At 33.1% G+C, this 24,346-nt stretch overlaps 1 pseudogene; it reads right to left on the bottom strand.

Annotated features, from left to right (window-relative positions):
- Positions 1 to 9,060: 9,060 nt before the first annotated feature.
- LOC111754265 (acyl-CoA-binding protein-like) lies at positions 9,061 to 15,919 on the bottom strand (annotated as a pseudogene).
- Positions 15,920 to 24,346: the final 8,427 nt, after the last annotated feature.

The raw sequence follows: 24,346 nt of genomic DNA, 5'->3' as shown, positions 1-24,346 counted from the left end.
GCAGCACTAATCCTTAGTGAGAAGGAGGTCTTGAGCTCCTCTGACAGTGGGAACAGTCGAGTACATGCCAGAAAGCCACTGTGACAGGCTTCTCCTGGAGATTAAACAGCACATACCTTCCCTGCCGGAGCTAGGAAGGGATGCTTTATATAAGGACAGAGTTCCCCCAAAGGATACCGCAGCCACTTTCACCAAAAAGATCCCAAGTTCCTCTGATGATAATGGCCAAACTCATATTGGGGAAGCTAGGCATGACGAGCTCCTTCAGGAGAACCAACGGCTGGAAACAGCAACATTTAGGAGGACTCACAATGCCTAGATCATCTTCTCCACATCTCTATTTATGCTGGCAACTTTCCTCAGGTGGCCTATCTACACTCAGCACCATGCTGATTTAATTCAGCTGGTGTTAAATTGCCCACCAGTTTTTTATTCATAACAATAAGCAATAAAATAAGATAAATTATTCAAAAATAAAACCTCATAATTAAAGTTAAACATTTTTAATAAGGTTGCCGAGATCATTCAGTGAAGAAATAATAGTCTTTTTTACCAATGATGTCGATAAAGTTACAAAGTTGGATCATTACCTCCCTCCAAGAACAAAAATTAAGATAAATCAAAGATCTAAATATAAACTGAAAACATTAAAAGATGAAGAAATATCTTCATGACATTTAATTTGACAATGTTTTCTTGAGTATACCATCGAAAGCAACAGCATCAAAAGAAAATGATACGAATTGAAAATCATAAAACTTTTTAATTGTGTATAAAAAGATACTATCAGCATAAATTAAAGCAAGCCACAGAATGGGAAAATTTATGGGAAAATATGTCAGATATGAGAGTAATCTCCATAATGTATGGAAAACTCTAAAAGACAGCAATAAAGAAAATTTAAATTTTTAAAGACAGACAAAATATTCAAACAAAATATACAAATGAAATAGTCATGCAGACATAGACCAGTAATTCCACAATTCTAGAAGTGTGAAGCAGAAAAATTGTCTATTCCTACTCTGGACAATTTAACAACTTACTGAGAATCTGGAAATAAAATAGGAAATTGGGTGGGATATAGCTCAATGTATAGTCCCGAGGTCAAGGCTTAGTCAATGAGCACATGAAAAGCTGCTTGTGTTAACTTTCTATTCATTAGGAAATTATAAGTCAAAACCACAACAGACCACTTCTTATTTATTAGAATGACTTTCATCAAAAAGGGAAAGAAAAAGCACTGTAAAAATAGCAAGTGTTGACAAAGATGTGAACAAATGGTAAGCACTGTGCCTTGCCAGTGGAATTTCAAAGCAGTACAGCCCCTGAGGAAAACCTATCAGTTTTTCAAAGAATTAAAAGCAGAATTATGGGGGCTGGGGATTTAACTCAGTGGCATACGTGCCTGCCTTGCAAGCGTGTGGTCATGAGTTCGATCCCTGGTACCAGTAAAAATTTTTTAAAAAGGCAGAATTATAATTCAGTACATTGCCATGTGATGTACAAATTCCTTTTCTGATTAATATAAAAAATTCAAAACAAGGGTTTAAAGCGATATTTGGATAATTCATTTTCATAACGTTATTATTTACAGTAAATAAAACATAGAGGCTAGTGAATATTTAAACAAAATGTGGTTATAAACATACAGTGAAGTATTATTCAGTCTTATAAACCAGAGGAAAATTTGGCAGATGCAATAGCATGGCTAAATCTTGAGGCTGTGCTCTTGAGTGTAATAAGCTAATGACATAAATATCAATTACTATATGAATTTACATGATGTATCTACACAAGTCACTTCATAGAGATATAAAGGGAAATATTAAATTCCATTATGGAAATAGGGGAGAGGGAAATAGGAATGTATTTTTTAATGAACACAGAATTTCACTTGTGCAAGATGAAAAGAATTCTGTGGAAAGATGATGGGGATGTAGCACAATAGAATGGACTTAATGCCACTGAATTGCATGCTTGTAAATAAGAGGGTGACTTGTTTCATTTATGTTTTATTGTAATTCCTAAAAATATTTTTAAAAGTACAACTATAAAAGTGAATAGAAGTATACATCTGCAGTGTAATACATTAGTATTCCTCCTAAAAGATTTTCCATCTGGCCTTTAGAAACACAATTCTAATGCAAATTTCAACTGTACACATGGCTTCCAAAAGACTTTTACACAAGCAAAATTTATTTACATTCCCTGACAACTCTTTTATTTAGTACATATGAAAATATTCCTTTTATCTAATGTAGGTGAAATTTTTTATATAATCATGACCCATGTTTCCCACTTTACTTCTACTGTAGTATTTCCTACCACAAATATTTAGATACATAGTACCTATGTTCCTTTTATGGTTAAGTTTTCTTTCTTTCTTTCTTTCTTTCTTTCTTTCTTTCTTTCTTTCTTTCTTTCTTTCTTTTGGTACCAGTGATTGAACTCAGGGCCTCATGCTTGCCAGGCAGGTGCGTATGCCACTGATCTAAATCCCCAGACCAAGACCTTATATTTCTAACAGGCCACCCTGTACAAATAGTCTGTGACCTTGCATTCTCTGTAGTTCCAAAACCCATATTTTCTATACATTTTGTCCAGGGGTAAAAGTAACTTCCTTTGTTCTACAGTCAAAAGAGGGGAGGCCTTACCTCAAATTCTTGGCCTAAAGCCATAATCCAAGTGCGATTATATTTGGAGATTCTATCAGGACATGATAATGGTTACATGAAGGTGTAATCCAATAGAGTTAGTGTCTTAATAAGAAGAGAAACAGATAATAGCTTTCTTTTTCCAATGATGCAAAGAGATTATGTAAGTTCCATATCTTCCCAGAGTTTATCCTGATCCAGTACCAAAGCTTATTTTAGAACAGCACAATCCTTTGCAATTTTGATATTGTCATTCACTCATAGTTCTGCTGATCTACTATTTCCTCTTGTATTCCTTGATCTATTAATGAAAGTTTTTGTGAATTGTTATGAGAGAATCTAATTCCTAGACCCTTAAGGCTTTTCAGGCAGAGGCTAGAATCTCTCTCTCTCTCTCTCTCTCTCTCTCTCTCTCTCTCTCTCTCTCTCTCATATACACGCACAAATACAATCACATGCACATACACACACACACACCTTTGAGTCCGTGATAATTTTAATTTCCATTTTTTTCACATTAATTCTAATTGAGTCCACATTAGAACTCATTTTCCGTATGTAATTAGCTCACCATACAAAATCTATTTACTGATAAATTTTATCACTCCTCTATAATTGAATCTGAATCCTAAAGTCTTTATTAATGTAGTTTTTGAATGTTCAGTAGTGTTGTGTAGTTAAAACAGACTACACAGGTCAGTTTGTAAATGTGTAGCTGTCAATAAATCAGCAGGGGTTGCTAATTTATATTAGGTTGCTATGTATTTTTTAAACACAATGTGAGCAACGTAGAGTACTTTAAGAACGTTTGGTTGAAATGGTGTTATTGTGGCTATTCAGAAAACTTTTAGAGTGTGGTCTCTAAATTATTAGGCAAGTTATTCCTCCAAGTATGCTGTAATTTTCCCTGGAAAAGTAAGATCCTAACATATCCTCTTAGAGTCTGATCCTGCATGGTGAAGCCATATTCCTCCTGTTTCAAAGAGAGAATGCTTGGTCTATAAAGAATTTCCTATCCTTTTTAAGTTGGTAATTATAATCCATTCAAAGGCACTACCATTTAAAGTGAAGTCTTTCCTCTGTGTAATTGGTACTCTTTGTGTCTATCTGAATCTTGAGTTCAAATTCCATTAGTGCTTAGTAACCTTCAAGGACAGACTGACACAAGACAAGAAAGAGTTGATTATACTTCCCATTCAAGATAGCCACTTCTCATTCTAGAAGAATTTGTGGCAAAGTGACATTTCAAGAAAATATGAATCTTTTACTCTTATAAAAACTCTTTTCAAAAATCTTTGAGTGATTACCAGTTCTGATTAAGGGAACAGGAAAATGGCATGAACTCAAATGATTTCTCCCTTGCTGTGGCGTAGAATTTATACTGGCGTGCTCAGTGAGCCCCACACCCATGCAAGGCTCCTTTTCCATTTTTCTGACCATTATTGGTAAAGAGTTTCAGCAGCCACCCTTACTTTCTATTTGCTACTCTAATACTGTGAAAATAAAAATACTGGATTATCCTTAATAAGATAACCCTGGCTATTTGTAATCAGCATCCTAAAATTTGATGTTTCAAAATTGTTGCTGAGCCTTTTGGAGAAAAACTGTGATTTAAGGTCTTATCTCACACCTATAAATCAAAATCATGAGGCTGGTGCTATTTTGCTGTTGATCTCTGGGCCTGAAATTCTATTTACTAGAAGTATAATGGGAAAGAGGGGACTATTATATGCAATAACTATGCCAGAGGCTAAGTTACAATTTACTTTTGATTAGGTATATTTATTTAACAAATACTAGTGAATTGTACTTATTTTTTTCTTTTCCTATAGCATTTAATCTGATTCCTACTATATATGAAGGCTTTAAGCAAATTGTGAACAAGGTATGAAATGTCTGTCAATTCATGGCTAATGAATAAATTAACCTCTATCACATTTCTTGGAATTATTTTTCAATTTTTTTATTCAATGCCCCTGACCTATTAGTAGAATTCATTAACACATTACTTGTGAAAATAGTACTTAAAAATTGAAACAAGTTATGAATTTCTACATTTACTGGGAATACAGTCTAGTAATAGAGATAAATGTTAAACAAATTAGGAATTAAGTATAAATTTTGTGAATTGATGGAAAGAAGTGTACATCAAAAATCAAGTAAGGTCAGGAAATAAGAGAATTGTGAGTGCTATTTTACATAGATAGAGGAAGGACAGTACAGCAGTTTAAATCATAGGAAGGAGCCTGGGCATATATAGAGCACACATGGCTGGCAGTCTGGAAATCCAGAATAAATGAGTGTATTGTTTACATGTATATTAATTAAGAAACTTCACTTAATGTACATGTGACCTTCTGGAGTAGATGTTAGTTAAATAAAAACATTTTGATATGCATCAGAAAGTTAATATTAACTGTTGTACCCCAAAAATGAGACCTCAAAATGCTATCCAAAAAATGGGACAAAATGTCTTTAAAAGAAAAAGAAGCACTTTATTTAAGCTGGCAATTGCAGCACAATGCTTTGGAATTTGCAAAACTGTGCAACTAGGGCTTATAAAGGGAAAAAATCACAAAGTAAGGGGTGGGCAGAGAATAAGGTTGAGGAAAACCTTTGTTCCCTTACTTGATTTGGGGATGGAGTTTCTCGCTTAGTCAGTTGTCTTGAGGAAATTTTCGCAGCTGGTGGTCAATGAATTCCTTACTTACAGGAACTTGGTGACTTGTGGTCTGCTAATTCCAGGAACAACTGTCTTTCACAAAAGGGGGACACAGGGTGAGATGGAATATAGGTAACTCAAGGTCGACTGATTCCAAGAACAATTGCCCCTCACAAAGGGAACAAAAGTTAACACAGCAAACAGGTTACCAGGGTACAGAACAGTATGGCAGCACTTTGGTTAAACTACAACATTTTGGTCAATTGTTCTAGGGTGGTCAGTTGCAAGAAACAACTGCTTTAGCAAAGGGAGTTACCGGGTAATTAGGGCAAATAACTAGGGCTACAGCCAGCATAGAACAGGATGACAGCACTCTTTAGTTATAGAACAACATTAGCTTATTCATCACTGGTAAAGGTAAACTTTATATTTTATGCGCCAATTTAGTAAACAGAATTAAAATTAAAACCTGCATAAATTTTTAGATTTAAACATTTTCACAGTATAGTGTTGGACAGCCTGAGCAGAGATTTGGAGTTGGGAAAATGTGAGCTTACATCCAAATTTCTATGTCTTTTCTCATAATTTAATGCCAGTGACAACATTAAATTATGAGAAGAGCAGTTTCCTCACCAGAAAAGCAAGGGTAATGATCCCTATATGTACTTTCAATTGACAGTTTGTTTGTTCATTGGTTCATTGTTCAAGCATTCTGCATGCATTTATTAATTGCTTTGTATACCAAGAATCATTCTGCTAAGAAGATTCAGGAATCTGTCATTGATGTTGTGGAAAAAATACTAAGATATTCTTAAATACAGAAATTTATAATAAGTCATGTGGCATTACGTATTATAAAGAAACCAAAGCAGGGTGATAGAAAATATTCTGAGGCTTTCAACAATTCATGATAATGTTAGGGAAATCTTTCCTATATAATCAGAAAAATTTAAGCACAATGAAAAATCCACCCTTATAGAATGATCTAGGGCAAAGTGTTCCTATTGCAACTATTATCAGCCATTCTGTTCCGCACACTCAGATGCATTTGCTACTGCAAACAGAAGTTCATTTATTTTGGTGATTAAAAAAAAGGCTTTTATTCAAATCTAGCTCTGATGAGGCAGAATGGCCTTATTTGTCTCAATTTTTATCTCGCTTTGTACAGGTATGTAAGAATTTTTTATAGCAAGGAACAGGGGGAAGACAGAATACTGTGAACAAATACACATCTTAAGTCTTGTTCTATCACACCCATAAATCTTTTGCTCTCTGTCTTGCAGAAACTGGCCACAGGCTCCCAGGGATCATCATCTGCATATTCTGTTTCTTCATCTGCATTGAGGAAAGGAGGAATTGGTAGTTTATATCCTAGAGTTGAGGGATTTGGGTGAATATGTTAGGTCCTAAAGAAAAAAGTTTCAATGTTAAAATTCCATTTTGCTGCTCCAGTTACACAATGATATTAGCACAAAAATGCCCTGCCCAGACAAGAGACAAATGTAGTCTAGCAGTGTGTCTGAGGAGAAGCAGGGGCAGACAGACAAACTGGAAACATGCTTTAGTATCATGCAATCCACCATAAGAATTCTGAGTACTTGCCATTAGAAAAATGATATCATTAGACTGTTATAGAAGCACTCTTATTTTGATACACTGTAGAACTAGCAAGTTTAGAGGGGGAACTAGTTAATCAAGATAATGATTTTTAAAAATCTGGGATTACAAAAGACTATAAGAAAGATCAAAGTATGGACACATTTTGAAAGTAGAACTGGCAGAATTTGCTAGTACATTGGATGTGGGTTATAAAACAAAAAGAGGAATCTGTCAAGTCTGCAATGTTAACAATCTGCCTTAATCTCTCATCAATCTATTTAACTGGATAATGATCAAATATTATATATTTTATTAATTCTTATAAATTAATATAACAGGAAATATAAACATGCCAATTTTTCAAAGTATTTGAATACAAGAATCAACTGGTGGAAATGATACCTACCCCAGTGTCACTGAGGACAGTCAGTATGTGAACAAAGGCATTGCTCAAGTGACACTTAGGGTAACCTGTTCAGTGATTAATCTGAATAATGACTTCCAAGATATGATCTAAACACTAGAATTTGTACCTGTTACTTTATGTAAAAAACAGACTTTGCAGGTGAGACTAGGTTAATAACCTGAAAATGGGCAGATTATCCTGGATTATTGGAGAAGATTCAGTATAATCAGAAAGATTCTTAAAGAGGATTCAGTAGGAATCAAAGAGAGAATACAAGCTGTGATGACAGAACTGAAGGATAAAACATTACATGCTTGAAGGCTAGTAGCCAAAGAATGAAAAGAACATTTAGAAGTGATAAAAGAAGAGATTGGATCACTTTCCAGTGCTTACAGTCCTGCTAACACCTCAATTTTAACTTAATAAGAATCATTGCCAACTTCTTATCTGAACAGTAATAAATATATGCTGTTTTTAAGCCACAAAATTTGCTATAATTTGATACAGAAGTAATAGAAAATGAATTAGTGGATAGTTAAAAAGCTGAAAGAATAGATGGGAATGGAGCAACATGAAAAGAAGCAAGTTTCGACTTCAGTGTGGAAATGAAATAAAATATCCACATATTTGCATAAAATAATTGATCAATCAAATATAGCTGCCATTATTTATTTATTTATTTTTTTTTTTTGGTATTAGGAATTGAACTGAGCACCTTGCACTTGCCAGTCAGGCACTGGGTCTTTAAGCTACATCCCTGGCCAGCTGCTGCTACTCTTCTTCTAAAAGTCCCTTCCAAAATGTAAGGAATAGCATTAGCGTGATGTCTGTATTACAGAACTTGACTTCCATTTAAATAAACTGAAATTTCAACTTTCAAGTGTACAGACAGTAGGAGAAAGCATAAAGACAAAATGAAATGTACACAACTTGAGAACATAATTTTAGTGAAAGAAGTCAGAAACAGAAACTCAGATATCGTATGGTTTCTGTTATATAGAAATATTTTATATTTATAGTATATGTTCTATATATCCTATACACTTATTGAACATACTGTATGTATTTTAAATATTTGTATATTCATATATATATATGTTGGAGAAAATTGCTCCCTTTTGAAAGTGTCATGCAGTTTATTTTTATGTGTATATTTATATATTTACATATGTATATATATATATATTTATAGATATGTGTATATATTAGCACATACACTTTGTATATATATAAAGCATACATATGTATGTATTTATATACATGACAGAGTATAATTGCATATTGTATATATATATGTATATATATATATATATACATATATATATATATATTTCCACACAGATAAGCACTATTACCATATATAGCACTATAGTATGTATTTTGTTGGGTGTGTGTTTGTCTGTGTACAAATAAAGAAAAAAGTAGAAGAGAGATATAAAGGAAATAAGAAGTTCAAATACTTCCCAAATTATATATTGAGTTGCTATAAAAATAATTACACATATTATTTCATTTATACTATTAGTTCATTGTAAAGAAAATTTTATTTTACTATCTGTTATTTTCTTTAAAAACTACTTGAATTGATTTCTGATAAAGACTACTGAGGGAAGGAGAGGTCAGTGACCATTTCTGCCCCTAATATATTAGAGCCCCATCCTGGAAAGCCCCAAGGAAGCAGAGTAACCAACTATTTTCACATCACCCAAGATTTAAAAAATACATTATATTGCTTTAGATTAACCATGTGGCTGGTGACCAAATTCAGTCTGATACATTCTGTATTTGTTCTTTAGCTGTTCTGCTTTGTCAACATAAGCTTTCATGGCACTTTCCTTGCTGGTCCCTTTCAGCTGGTTGCATTTGTCTCACTCTTGGCTTTGTCTTTAACGTCCAGCATGCCAGGCATTTCTGTATTTATGTGGCACATCATAGCTTGTTCGTAGTGGCTAGAAAAGAAGAGCACCTCTTGGTCTGTTGGCTTTCACCTCCTCAGCAGCTTACTCAGACTAGCCTGAGCCTAGCCATGGGGTTACAGGAATTCTACAGTCTATGTAGGAGGCAGTGAGGAACAGAAGGCAAGGATGCAGACTGCTTCTTTTTTGTATGAAGCTTTATAGTCTATGCCTTGTATTCTGAGTAACTGCTTTGACTATAACAAGATGTAATGTATTGATTATTGTTATTCTCTTATTATTTTGCTGAGAATTTTTTTTCATAAAAAGGTCAAAAACTATCAAAATTGTTTCAAGAGAAAAGAAAAAAATCCTTGGTCAAGAGAGACAGAGGACTTGAAAGATCTTTTGTGTCAGTTACTGATATTGTGACTTGAAAACTCACTTATGAATTCATTTCTCCATGTAAAAAACAGAGCTAATGATTCCTCCCCTATATAAGGTTCCTAAGAGGATATAAAAGATGCCATATTTGGCTAATAATAATTAAATAAATAAATAACCTGCATGACATTTTGAAAAGGAAACCATAAAACAAGGACAAATCACTTTTTCCATTGAGGAAATACACTTGGAGTAAATGAATCTGGAGTTTCAGTTTCATTAAAGACTGACGAAGAAAGTGATCCAAACATAGGAAACAGCATGAAAAAAAGTTCTATGTGACACTGAAGAAAACTATCTATGTACAAGTACCTGAATCAAAAGGTATAAGAAAGAAAGAAAGAAAGAAAGAAAGAAAGAAAGAAAGAAAGAAAGAAAGAAAGAAGGAAAGAAAGAAATATTAGATCAAGGTGTTTAATTTGAATGCCAGAGGTCAAAGAAACTCCACATGCTCCTGTGAACTGCTTATGATGTTACAGGGATCATCCGGCTAGGAAGATTCAAGGTGTTATCCTGGATGAAAAAGACCATCAGGAAAGTACTCCACAGAGCACTTTTATGATCTGTCAGGTGATAATGAGCATTCTAAAAGATAGACACATTTTGTTAATGATCTTGTTTTAAATTATGAATCACATGAATAGAAAAATAAATGCTTTTAAAGAGTTTGAACTGCTTTGGTTGCTTATATTATTTTCTCTGGGATTTCTACTAACTAAATTTACTAACTGAATTCCACGAATCATAGTTGTTTTACTCTTTTTGAAAATTTTAAAATGTATTTACTATCTCAAATGTATTTTCCCATGTGTTATAATTTTTTATAGAAGAGGCTATAGGAGGAAGATGACAAATTCTCCTGAGCAATATGGTGTAAAACTAGTCAAACAGAATTTTAGGATGGTGGAAAACGATTAAAAACAGAAAAGTGTTTATGCTGTAAAATATTACCATTGTGCTCTTTCCTGGTAGAATTCCCATTTTATCACTTTGGTTAAACGCTCACACCTTTTGGTAGTGGCATCAAGTCATGTGGGCACGAAGAGCAAATGGAAAGATCTGGAAGTAAGAGAATCAGCACAAATTAGATACATTATTCAAATGTATTTTGGAATATTTGGCTAGCAGCCAGATTCAGAATGTTCACAAATCATAGAGGGCTCAGCGAAAACTGAAACACTGGAGAGAATCTGAACTTGCTACACCTTTGCATGTATTCCTCTTCCCACACAGCTGGTTTGGTTCAGGCGTAAAACTTATTTACTTGTGGTGTTAACTTGACCTCTGCTGGGATCAGTTGATTTACTAACTGTGCAAAAACAGGGGCAATCCCAAGGGAATCAACCTAAAAATAATTAATTAATTAATTAATTACAGTACTGAGCAGATACATCAGGGCTGCATTAATGGGGTGGCTTTCACTTTCACACTGTGAATACAGTTTACATAACTGAGTACTAAAGCAATTATAAAGAAAAAAAAGGAACCCAGACTGACCATTGTATGCAATCAAAATGCTATTCATAAACTAGACAAATGAATGAGAAAGTAAAAAATAATCAGAAAAAAATTTAAATTTTTTTTAAATTTGATTTTAAGTGGGCCTGTATATTAAATTTAGAGATATGTATTATGTACTGTATATACTCAAAGAATTAAAGGAAAACATTCAAATAACCAAAGAAAGAATTAAACCAAGTGAAATAGTCTGTGGAAAAATACAAATTATTTAAAAATGTAAATTCTAGAACTAAAAGTCATAATAGTTGAAATTAAAATTCCTGTTATTTAGTAAATTATTTGAAATATTTGATATGTTAGAAAAATTAGTGAGTCTATCACAATGGAACTTTTTATATCCAAAGAGTACAGAGTAAAAACATTGATAAAATAAATACATATTTGGAAATTATATGGTAAAATAGCAAACATTTCAAGATTTGTGAATTGCAGTACCAGCAAGCAATAATAAATATGTAAAAATTGGGTCTGGGGATTTAGCTCAGCAGCATAAGCACCTGCCTTGCAAGCAGGTGGTCGTGAGTTCGATCCTCAGTACCAAAAAAAAAAAAGAAAAACAAAAACAAAAATCAGGAAAATACTTGAAGACACAGCTGTGTCCAGCTCTCAAAATTATGTAACAAACATAAACTTACAAACCTAACAATCTCATTGAACCCCTAGTAGTCATTACACAAGGATAATCACATCTAGGTAGTCATTGAAAAGACAAAAGTTTTGAAAATATACATCATATATAACTTGATGATACATTATTTTTTCATCAACACAAAGGTGGTAAAAAGACATTGAAATATCATTCGGAATGCTGGAGAGAAAAATAAAAACCTAAGCCTACCAACAGTGTAATATTCAGTGAAGAGTATAATAAAAATACAATATTCAGTATTATAAGAGTATAAAAGAATAATATTCAATATTAGAAACAGTATAATGAGAATAATATTCACATATTCAGTGAAACCATCCTTTATGAATGGATATTCAAATGAAAGTTTTTCTAATAAATAAAAATAAAAATTGAAAGAATTCAATGCCAACACAAGTAAACTGCAAAAAAATCCAAAAGTAATTAGATCAAGTTGAAAGAAAAGCCTATGCAAAAGCAATTCAAATTCACAGAAAGGAATGAACAGCACTAGTAATGTTAAAGAAAGGTAAATAAAAATAAAATAAGGTATTTATTTGCAACAGTCAAATTTTTAAAAGTCTTATATTACTTTTTTCAAAAAGTGTAAATCCTACAGTTTTACAACAATAGCATGAATTTTGCAGGACATGATAGATTATTTCTAACATCTCAGTAAAAACAGAAAAGTCAGAGATACAAATTATAACACCTAAGTTAAATATGATAGTACAAACAAATTGATTGTGGTAATAGCTATAAGCTTATGCACTGTCATTAAAATTCCCTTTTTTACAAACTGATTTCATGTAAATTACTTCACTGAAACTAAATTTAAAAATAAACAAGCTTTCTCAGACTTTTTCTACCAAAGGTCTTACTTGAATAAAAACAGTCATAGTCATAGCTTGAAATTCCTAAAATATGGGGACATTTAGGAAATTAAAGTAGTTAGAAAAATTTAGAAGGAAAAAAGAAAACATTTTCCCTCCACATTATACTAATAAACAATAGATTTAAAGAAGGTCAATCTTAAAATAATAGTGTAATTTGAAAATTCAATCTACACATATAAAATATAGCTTTAATTTTAATAAAAACAGCTTTCATGGAACTTCTTTTGTTGCACACAATTTATGTGAGGTACAATGTCAAAATACGGTCAAAAATCATCAAAGACAATGACAAAGTCACCACTTTGAACTGTGCAATGGCACTAAAGATGTTAATCTGAAAGTACAGCTTTGACATATAAATCTGAATATAGCAATAGGACAAACTAAATAATTTAGCAAATGGAATGCTTTTCAAGTCAGCATTTCCCCAAAGTAGCACCCATGGCTTTGCTAGGAGAAATCACAAAATGGTAAAAATATCAAGCTTTCTATGAGTGCATCTTTCCTCACCTTAGTATTCATAGCACAGATTTTTGTCAGAGGTGTTTTATTGTTTTTCTACTTTTCATCAGGGTTGCGTTGCCATGGCAATAAAGTAGGCTATCTTGTTGGAGTTCACCTTTGCTGTCTTGCTTCATACGGTTCTCTCTGCTCAGAGCAAACATGGAGGATGCCGTGCACATACAGATGTCTGATTATGTATTTCCTTCTTGAGTGTGGTTGGCAGCTGGTCTCCTGGGATAGCAGAGGCAGCACTTCACAAACTGGCATTCATCCTTCTCTCTAATGACCACCATCATATGTCTCATTCGTTTTGTGATCTCTCTTTTAAGAAGGACATGGTTTCTCTTGGAAGATTTCTTTTTCGCATTGAAAACAGAGGTCTTTTAACATTTCAATTAACTTGGTTGTCAGATCAATTCTAAATACATCTCTTTTAAAGTTACTCCATCCTTAAAGCATAACAGAAAAAAATCGGAAAAGCATATAGACTTATCACAAATACCGATAAAAAACTGACTTACTGTGAAAATGACTTTAAATTTTAGTACTTTTATACCAATTTAATTATCATTTTATCTGTCTAAAGGTAAAACAAGATCCTTTACAAAAGTTATACTAACCTTTAGGGTAAAGTATTATGCATTAAATATTTGTTGAAATGATGCCTATACAAATAGACAGTGGACAAACACACCTAATGCATTATATATTGTTTTATTAAAGACACTAAAATCTCATAAGCAGGATGAAGCCTTATGCATATTAAAAACATGCTATCCTTTCTCACTATCACCATACTTGCTCTCCGTACCAAAAATAAAATTATGTTCAATATTTCTTAACTATTTCTGATTTTTAAGCTCAATCCTACACTATTTATTTTCATCTGATAGCCAGTGGTGTCCAATAGTATTTATTGATCAGATTTGTGTGGCTTCAAATTCTTTGTAAAGAAAATTTCTTCATTTTCATACTTATAATTTTGCACATCATTGATAGTACATACTTTCATGTATTAAACTAAATATATAAAGTAAAAACTAGGCAATTTTATGATGTCATAATACCATTTTCTAATATTTTATGTGTATACTCAACATTGTCTAGATAATTCTTACCTCATTGTTAGTATTGCATGGTTTTATCTTTAAATTGATCAGACTGTAGGTAATCAATTATTATTTTGTATTCATTGAATCAAATCTTCTTTTAACATTTTCTAGATTACCAACATTATGAATTATGACACTACAACTTGGTAGTGATGGTGGATTTTTGTTATTTTTCTCTCCTATTATGAATCCCTATTCTCTTTTGTCTCATTACTTTGTCAAATCACTCCACTCATTCCTGTGTTTCTGAAATATACCTTAATTATGTTACTTTGTACAACTCCAGAATTAGTCCCACAACTTAGTGGGCAAAGATATCACTCCCTTGTTCCCTCTGTGATTACCTCAAGAATAAACGAACAGCATTATCCTTTCAGAAACAAGGGGATTCTCACAGTAATGATCTGGAAGTAGAAAATAGAGAGATAAAGTATTTAGCAGACATCTGGCTCACAACATGAAGTGTTTTTCTACAAAATAATGTCAAGTAGAGAAAAGCTGAGCCAAGACATAAAGGCATAAAAATACTGACACACACACATATGCATCCACAAAACAGCTCACACATGAGTATTTCAGTCATAGAACTTAACTAAGGCTGTTTTTCTTAAGCTCAGCTCATAAATCACTTCTTCAGGGAGGCCTTTGATCACACAACGACTAAGGGAGCATGTTCTTTTAAGAATTCTTCAATTACCTTTTTGCTGTGCACTTGCATGAGGAGAGTTAACAATCTGGATTCTCTAAGTTATTTATTTCTTTTCGTATATCTTTTCATATACTAGAATATAAGTTGTATTCTGACAGAATCTTTGTATCACTCATTACTATCATCTTGCACCAATGCCTAATTTTTCATAAATAGTTATAGGTTGAATGAAATGAAATAAAGCTAGTTTGAAGAGAGTTTCTATAAGAGGAAGAAAAAACTAATGCGTGTGTTATTTTTCAGATGGAATAAATAATATAAAAATAAATATTGGTGATTTTATTTTCTTGACTTATTTTGCAAGTACCCTTTCTTTCTTATCACCATAACTTCTGTCTTATTTTGAAATAGTCTATTCTTGAACCATTCTATGAGTAGTATTTCTTGTATCTTGGCCTAGCTCTTTGTTTCAGTCTTCACATTGTTACCAGAGTGACACTTATGCAAAGATGAATCTTGTGCTGCTTTACTTATTTTATCTCACTGCAGAGAGAAAATGCCTGACACCCAAAGTTAAAGGAGGAAAGGTTTATTTTGGTTCACAGTTTATAAAGTCTTCAATCCATAACCTGCTAGGTATAAGGTGGGGTAGCATGGCAGAGGGACATCGCAGCGGAGAAACAGTTTGAAGAAGGCAACAAAAGCATTCATGCAGCAAGCAACAGGTGATGACCCTCTTTTGGTGCCTTGTTTTAGCCAGGCTACCCACATCTACTACAGGTAGCACTCACACCCTTAATCCTGGTATTGCATCCTTGATCACACACCCTAGATCCAGCAACCTCTGCAAAGCCCTACTTTTGAGTGTGTGAAGCTTTGGGGAAATATGTTGATTAAAACCACAACACATGCCTTGAATTTCAGCCTCTTCAGTTTCCAGCTTCTTCATATAAAATCATATCTGCCCTGGTTCCAAATCTCCATAGATAACAACTGAAACCAGATTTGCATATATTTTTACTACAATTTTCTGTCTTTCAGGTTCCACATACTCACTGAACCAAGGACTGTGGCTCTATGGTCAGGTATTAGGGCCTCTCCTTTACTTGACTTGATATCATTATTTCATTTTGCCCTGAATTGATTTTAAAGCCAGCCTTCACAAGATACCCATCCTTTCCTCTATATTCAGAACAATGTAGTAACTATATGGAGAGAGTGACAATTTCCTCATGCCGTCCCTACCTCCAACAATCTTTAAAATTTTTCCTTCTTTATTTTTCATCTGTTTATATAATATTTTCTTCAGAAAAGCAAAGTGAGATATTTAAGGAATAATTCCATATGTATGTAATTAGGTAAATTGGCTTTATTGCTATAAACAGTAAAATCAGCTTCAGCATAAACAACATAACTCCTCTATGCCCCTTGTCTCCTCCATAAGTCTCTCCATCCATAACATCGTAGCCCATAACAAATGTACACTCACTCATGTACACACAGGCACACACACTATCATTCTGTATAATCAGGGGACTGAAATCATTTTATTTTTTCTTTGGCAAAACATGAGAAAATTGTAAGATATTATTTCTTTTAGAGGTTTCAGTATATGGCAAGGGAAAGTTGTATAAATGAATTGTGCTAGAATGGTGGAGACAAAAAGAATTCTCTTTCCTAGTTGTTTTTATATGTAGGGCTAGGTACAAAATCCAGGGCCCTATGCATCCGAGGAAATGCTGTACCCTGAGCTCTATCACTAGCTCAGTCCTAGGTAGCCCTACACACTGTACTGTCCCAATTTCCTTGGTTTCCAGGTTTATACATTTTGCATTATTAAAAGGTGAAGTAATTGCAAGACATCTGCTTTTACACCCTTCATGCCACTTGCTACTGCCTTTAAGCAATCATCCACTAGATGTTAATGAGTAATAATTGGAATGTCAAACATATCAGGATCACATTAAGTATAGAAAAATGAGGTTAAGACAATGTTAAATTATTAATAGGAAATATGCTCACATTATTTTGCTATAGACTTCTAGCATTTTCCATTTTGTAAAACAGAAACTCTACCCATTGAAGAATTCCATTTCTTCCTCTCCCCAACCACTGGCGCTCAAATTCTACATTGTTTCTCTGAGTTTGACTACATTAAATATGTAACTCATATTTTAAAGTTTAAAAAATTAATTTGTAAAAACAATCATTAGAGTGGAGCTTCTCCTATTTCTTGTACAATTGGATAACATTGGCAGCGCCATCACCGTAGGAGACAGGTCTTCAGAAGAAGTGTAGACATGACTCCCTAACAATGAGGATACTGACAACTAAACACTTCAACGAGGAATAACTGGAGATGTCTTGTCCTCTCTGTCCATGACAAGTAATATTTTAATATGTAACTCCTAACTTGAGAAAAGAAAGTGTTCAAACACCTCTTTCCATTTCATTAACATCTTCTGTTTCCATGTAATTATTTCATTCCTTTCCTATTTGCAAAAGATTTATCTCCTTGTTTGCTATCATCCATTTTTCATTTTATTCTTCAAATTATTTATGCTTTGTGTTTCTCATATAAGAGAAACACATGTAATACTCATGTAATACTTAAGCTTAACTATCTGATCAATTTCACAACATTATTTTCTTAACATTCATCTATTTTCCTACAGATGATTCTAATTTATCCTTGTTTATGGCAGAGTACTGCTCCACTACGGATAAATACCACATTTTTAATCTATTCATTTGTTGATGAACATATGGACAGTTTCCAAAATTTACGTATAGTGAGTTGTGCTTCTATATGTGTAGACATGCATGTATTACTGTAATATAGTATTTTTAATACTTTCACGAAAATAATTAGAAGAGGAATAGAATTTATATTCTTAGTTTTTTGAGGAATCCCCATACTGAATTTTAAAATGGTTATTCTTGCTTACTTTTCCAATTAAAATGTGGAAGAGTCAATTGTTCCTACATCCCCACCAGCAATTGCTATTATTTCATTTTTTGATGACAGCCATGCTTTCTGCAGTAAAATAGAATCAAAATGTTGATTTAATTTGCATTACTCTGATGGCCAAAGATGTTGAACACTTTTTTCTGGTGTATACTGGCTGTTGATATTGTTTCTCCTGAGAAGTGTCAATTCATTGTATTGCCTGTTTCATTTAAGAAAGGTATTCTAGATACTAATCTTTTGTCCAAAAAGTAACTAATAATATTTTTCCCATTGTGTTCACTGTCTCTTCATTCTGTTGATTGCATCCTTTATATGCAAAACTTTTTACTATATATTTGATTCTCATTATTTGTTGTGTAATTTAGGTTCTATTCATAAAAACCTTGTTTATGTGCCTATGTTTTTAAGAGTTTAACCTATTTTATCTTCTATCAGGGGAAGTGCTTTTGTTTTAACATTTAGTTCTTTTTTCTATTTTGATTTTAGTTTCGTTCATGGAGAAAGATGTGCATTAGATTCAGCCTTCTGCTTTTGTATAACCAGTTTTCTCATCTCCATTTGTTAAAGAGGCTGTATTTCTTCCATCATACGTGTTGGGCCCTTTTGTCAAAAATGAGATGCCTATAGGGAGCTGGAATTTGTTCTGTGTCCTCTGTTCTTTTCCACTGATTCACATGTTGATGCTTGTGCTTGTATCGCATGACAAGAGCTTTGAAATACTAACTTGAAGTCTGGAATTGTGATGTCTCCTGCTTTGCTCTTGTTGCCCAAAATGTCTTTTGCCTTTTTGAGTTTTAGGAATGTTTTACATAGTTCTGTGAGATACGTTGTTGCTTTTTGACTGGGATTGGATTAAGTTTGTATGTCACTTTTAGTGAACTGATCATTTTGACAATACTGGTTCTTCCTATTCAAAATAGGGGATATATTTCCATTTCCTGAAGTTCTCTTTAATTTCCTTTTTTCGGAATGGTGAATTTTTGTCATAAAGGCCTTAACTTTCTTTGTTAGGTTATTTCCTAAGTATTTTTTATTTGAGCTATTAAGAATGGTATTGCTTTCTTAATGTCTTTCTCAGTTCATCATTGAACTTTTGCATTGCTTTTTTAATGCTCTTACATTATAGAAATTGGTTATTAACTCTAGGTAGAATTGATAATTTAATAGAATTTTTGAAACATATATGAAAATGATATCTCTTCAAATAATGATAACATGACTTCTACTTTCTATATAGTATCTCAATATATATTGAGATATATATAGAATACATATCTCTATATATCTCTATATATATCTCAATATATATCTCTATATATTTATTTCTGTTTTGTATGATCCTGCTGTTTAGTATTTCAAGTATAATACTGAACAGGAGTGGTGATACTGAGCATCCTTTTATTGTCCTTAATTTTAGAGAAAAGGCTTTCAGCTTCCCCCTTATAAAATTAGTCATTGGTTTGTAATAAATGTTTTTTTTATCAGATTGAGATACTTCTATATCTATTTTCCTCAGGATATTTATCATGAGTAGATGTTACACTCAGGCAAAGTATTGTTCTGCATCTATTGAGATAATCATGTAAGTTTAGTTATTGATTTGTTTATGTTAAACTATACTTGGATTCCTGGATGAAGCCTACTGCTCATGGTATACAATTTTTTGAATGATTTGCTCTTTTCTGTTTGGCAAAATCATGCTGAGAATTTTTGCATCTAAGTTCATTAAAGATATTGGCCTGCGTTTTATTTTTTAGTTCACTTCTTATCAACAGTGGAATCAAGATAATTTCACCTTCCAAAAATGAATTATTTTGGCAATACTCTTTCCCTTATAATTTAATTAAACAATTTGAGTTATATTTGAATTCAACCTTCCCTGAAGTTCTTGCTAAATTCAGTGGTGAGTCACTTGGCTTCTAGCCTTTTTTAAGTTAGTGAGTTCATTGATACAGCCTCATTTTCATTCCCTATTATTGGATTATTTAGCTTTTTAACTAGTTTTCTTTCAGTTTTGGTATGTCATACCTATCTAGAAATCCATTCATTTCTTCTGGACTTTCTATTTTATTGGAGTATGAACTTTCAACAATGGTGTTTTGGATTTCAATGGTATGCATTGAGATTTCATATTTTTTTATTTAAAATTGCATCAATGTATGCTTTATTACTCCTTTTTTGGGTAGGATTGTAGAAATATTTATCTATTCTTTTTAAACCAGATCTTTGGTTAAATATTTTTTTTAGTATTTTTAATATCTACTTTATTAATTTCTGTTCTGATCTTTATAATTTCCTTCCTAGACTAGCATTGGGTTTGTATAGTTCTTGTCTTTCTAAGATATTTAGGTACGTCATTACATTATTTATTTGAGCTCACTCTTTTTCTGGTTTGGGTATTCATAGCTAAGAACATCCCTCTTAAAATTATCTTCATTATATCCCACAAGTCTTCATACTTTCTACAGGAAGTATCATTTAATTTTGGAAAAGAACTAATTTCCTCCTTGATTTATTCTGTGATCCACTGATTGTTCAAGAATATAATGTTAATCTCCATGTCTTTTCAAAATGTCTGTGGTTTCTTTTTTTATTGATCCATTGCACTATGATCTGTTAATATTCATGGCATAATTTTACTTGTTTTTAGCTTCCTAAATTTATTTTACGGAATAGTATGCGGTCTGCTGGAGAAAGTTCTGTGTGCTGCTGTTAAGAAGATTTATTTTTTGCAGTGAAACACTGTGTAGAAATCTGTCTTATTTAATTTTTACTCATCACTGAGACAAAATGCTTGATGCCCAAAGCTGGAAAAGGAAAGGTTTATATCTCACAGTTTTTGGAGGTTTCAGTCCATACTCAGTTGGCTTCAAGGCAGGGTGGCATGGCAGGGCCGCAGTTCATGGAGGCTGCAAACAGCAAAGCAGAAACCTGAAAGAGAGTGAGACACACCTTCCTGCCATCACATTGTATTGCAGCTCCACCACTATACACTGACACCATCAATCCAAGCGCTAGACAATGAATCAATCACAAAAGCATAATGCAAACTCATGAAGCCTGTGGGCCACCTACATAAACCATGACATTATCTATTAAGTTTCTTTAGATGTGTCATTTATCTATTATATATTTTTTAACTTTTTGCCTATTTAATCTATTTGTGATAGTTACTGAGTTCCCCCACTATAATATTATTGATGATTATCTGAACACTGTCTAGTAGTGTTTTGTGTAGATAGTCCACAGGTGGTATGACTATATATCTCTATCTTAATATCTATATCTTTACCATCTCTATCTATATCTATATCTTCATGCTGAATTAGTCTCTGAGCTAACATGTATTCAGTATTTCTCCTGATCAGTCTTTAACTGAAGTCTGCTTTGTCAGAAAATAGAGTAGCTTTTCCTGCTTATTTTATGGCTCTTGTTTTATGGAATTAGTTTTCACCTTTTGACTTTTAGTATAAATATTTAATTGTTGGCTTAAATGAGTACACCATACCATTAGGTTTCTTAATCCAATCTGTGTCTTTTGATTGAGGAGTTGAGATCATTTCTATCAAGAGTTTTACTAAGAGACATTGACTCATTCCTGTCATTTTAGTATGTTTTGATTGATAATTCCTTCTTCTCCTTGTGTTCAACCCATCATTCTACCAGATATTCATCCCACTAAACTTTTTGAAATGTTTGGCTTCATTTTCTCTTTTGAGGAATTACTTGAGAATGTTCTTAAGGTGCTCTTTGGCATGAAACAACCTTATTTCTCCATCAACAATGAAAGACAGTTTTGCAGGATATATTAGTCTGTATTGGAAGTTGTTTTATTTTTAGGGCTTATATTTTACTAAAAGTTCTCCTGTCCTTTAAGGTTTGTGTTGAGAAGTCTGTTGTAATCCTAATGTTTTTATCTCTATAAGTGATCTGTTGGTTTTCTCCAACAGCTTTTAAGATTCTGTTCATGTACTGAGTTTCTGAAATTTTCTTCATGATATGCCAAGGAGAAATCCTTTTATAATTGTGGCCAGTAGCTTACTACATGTTCACTTACTTGTATGTCAAATCTATTAGCATATTGGAAAAGTTTTCTGCTATGATTTTTTAAAACAGGTTTTTATGACATATCTACTATATTCTTACTTTTCACTAATTCCAGTTACGCTTTTTTTTGTACCGGGAAGATAACTCACAACCTCACACTTGCCAAGCAGGTACTTGTGCCCCTGAGCTAAACCCCCAGCCTTAATTCCAGTTACTCTTAAATTAGACTTCTTTGTGTCATCTAGAGGTTGTTGAATCTAGTTTCCATGTTCTTTTATTGTTTTTAAGGTATCCTCGAGTTAATTGTTCTCTGCACCAGCCATATCTTTTAGTTCTGACATTGTCTCCTCACACATGGGTAACATGTCTTGTCCATGCTTTCAGTGGAATTTTTTATCTCCCAGAATTGTTTTTTTTTTTTTGGTATGTTTTCATGGACCCTATTTCTTTGCTAAACTTGTCATTCATGGTTTGCATCTATATTTTTGGCTCAGCTAGCTTTTTATTGGTGTCTGTTGTAAGCTTACTTAATATTATCTGTTTAATTACATCATTTTTACCCTGACAAACCTCTTAATGATTTGTTTTGGCTCATCTTTTATCTCCTTCTGTAATCTAGCTGTTTGGTTTTTTTATTTTCTTCCCATTGATGCCCCATGGTATGTCTTATAATGAGTTGAGAGCTTTTCAAATTTGCTTTTTCACGTGTGTGTGTGTGTGTGTGTGCACTTGTGCATTCACCCATGCAGAAGTTGTGGGTTGATTGTATCAGAAAATCTTTGTTTCTAGTGATATGATCTTGTTAGTGTCCATTTTTCAGTGATGTGCCCTGGAAATGGCTAATTATAGGCCTTTACCTTTATTTTAAGAGTGGACATCTCCATTAATTTTCAGGGAAAGCAGAATGCTACAGGCCAAATATCAAATTTTTCAGAAATTTTTCCCTGGGTTTTGATAACACAGGGAAAAACCAGATAAGAGCATACAGTAAAAACCAACTAGGGGTAACCACTATGCCAGCTTGACAATAACAACAAATTTAAGAAAACTAGATCTGAAGATAAAAGATGCTGACAGACCATAAGAAGCTATTATACCACCTTCAACAATATAAAAAACAATCTTCAATAGTAAAATAAACATAAATACAAACTGATTAATGATTGATACTAAATATCTAGTAAATGCAACCTCTATATCATCAACTGAAAAAATTCAGTAGTAATGTCATATAGTCAACTAAATATCTAAAGATTAAATAAGCTTAAAATAGTATAAATAATTCATTGGATGGGAAACAGTAAAATGAAAAGTGTAAAGTTTGAAAAATAAAGGAAACTAAGATGTTAAGGAGAGATAAAAGTGAATTAAAAGATCCTATTGGTGAGTAAAGAAAAATTTTTAAAATTAGATAAAAGTAACCAGAAAAAATGAAAAAAAAAGAGATAGAGAGAGAAGAAACAGAAAGAAACATACAAGTAGTAGTTTTTAAAAAGCTCAAACCCCTAAAAATCACTGAAGAAAAAGATAAGGAATTCCAGAAATATCCCTTTGTATTTTTGAATGAGTAATTTCTTTCCCAGGTCTGTAGTATTCGAATTTACCAGATACAAGAGAGGAATATTAAGCCACTATTAAATCCAATTTTGTTCCCATATTCAATTCTGTGTGAATGGAGCCAAAGATAAGAATCACACGGGAGCATTTCAATACAAGCAGAAAAAGCTTTTGACAAAATTCAACACTTATTCATGATAAGAACCCTACAGAAATTTGGAATAGATGGTCTCTATCTCAGTCTAATAAAAGTCATCTACGACAAAGCAACAGCCAGCATCATATTAAATGGTCAAAAACTAAGAGCTTACTCTAAAATCAGGAACAAGAGAAGAATGGAAATTGCTTTCTTTGGTTTCCTTAAAGCTATCCCCAGCCAGCCCTGCCTGCCTGGTGCATACTAACGTGGTGAAGACTGGGAAAAGCAAAAGCAGCAGAATCCTTAGCCAGCAGGCGTCAGAGTAATTATAGTCAATACAGGAGGTGCCATGTACCCCACTATCCACTTGTTCATTTGAAACTAGGAACACGACAAGAGAAAGAAGCAAAAGGCAGTATTTCCCAGCCTGCTGATGGCCACTGGAAGTGCAAACAGGGGCAGGCAGGCAGGTGCCTCCCTTCTGAGCTGGTTAACAAGAGAGTCTTCACCACATTAGTATGCACCAGGCAGGCAGGGTTGGCTGGGGATAGCTTTAAGGAAACTTTGGCAGTGGCTTTGGACTAAGTACCTCGGCAGGACTCAGTCCAAGCAATTTCCATCAGTCTGCTCAGAGCTAGGAATGGCTGAATAAAGTCAACTGC

This window comes from Cavia porcellus, unplaced genomic scaffold (assembly GCF_034190915.1).
Source record: "Cavia porcellus strain 051 isolate PalLab524CR breed Dunkin Hartley unplaced genomic scaffold, mCavPor4.1 scaffold_1, whole genome shotgun sequence".
NCBI lineage: Eukaryota > Metazoa > Chordata > Mammalia > Rodentia > Caviidae > Cavia > Cavia porcellus.
This window is presented reverse-complemented; position numbering and strand designations above follow the sequence as displayed.